This window comes from Tupaia chinensis, unplaced genomic scaffold, assembly GCF_000334495.1.
Source record: "Tupaia chinensis unplaced genomic scaffold, TupChi_1.0 Scaffold000368_1, whole genome shotgun sequence".
In the NCBI taxonomy this organism is placed as follows: domain Eukaryota; kingdom Metazoa; phylum Chordata; class Mammalia; order Scandentia; family Tupaiidae; genus Tupaia; species Tupaia belangeri.
Window position 1 is genome coordinate 2,328,885 of NW_006159865.1, and position 314 is coordinate 2,329,198.

Consider the following 314-nt stretch of genomic DNA (forward strand, 5'->3'; position numbering starts at 1 on the left):
CGCCGCCCGTCCAACCCCCAGTACCCCCCGCCCCTCTGCCGGGTCCGCAGCCGCTCTGCACAGCCATTCGCCCCTCGCGACCCGGTGCCAGCCGCGCCCCCGCCACTACCAGCCAGGCCCCAACTGCCCAGCAAACCCCGCTCTGGCTGAAGACCCTGCCCTTCCCGGCCGTCACGACCCCGTCCTCGCAGTCCCCTGCCCTCCTAGCCAAGCCCCCCAGCTGCCCGGCCAGGACCTGCTCCGGCTGAAGCCCCTACCACCCCCCCGGCCACGCCCCTCCAAGCCAAGCCCCCCAGTCGCCCCGCGGAGCGCGG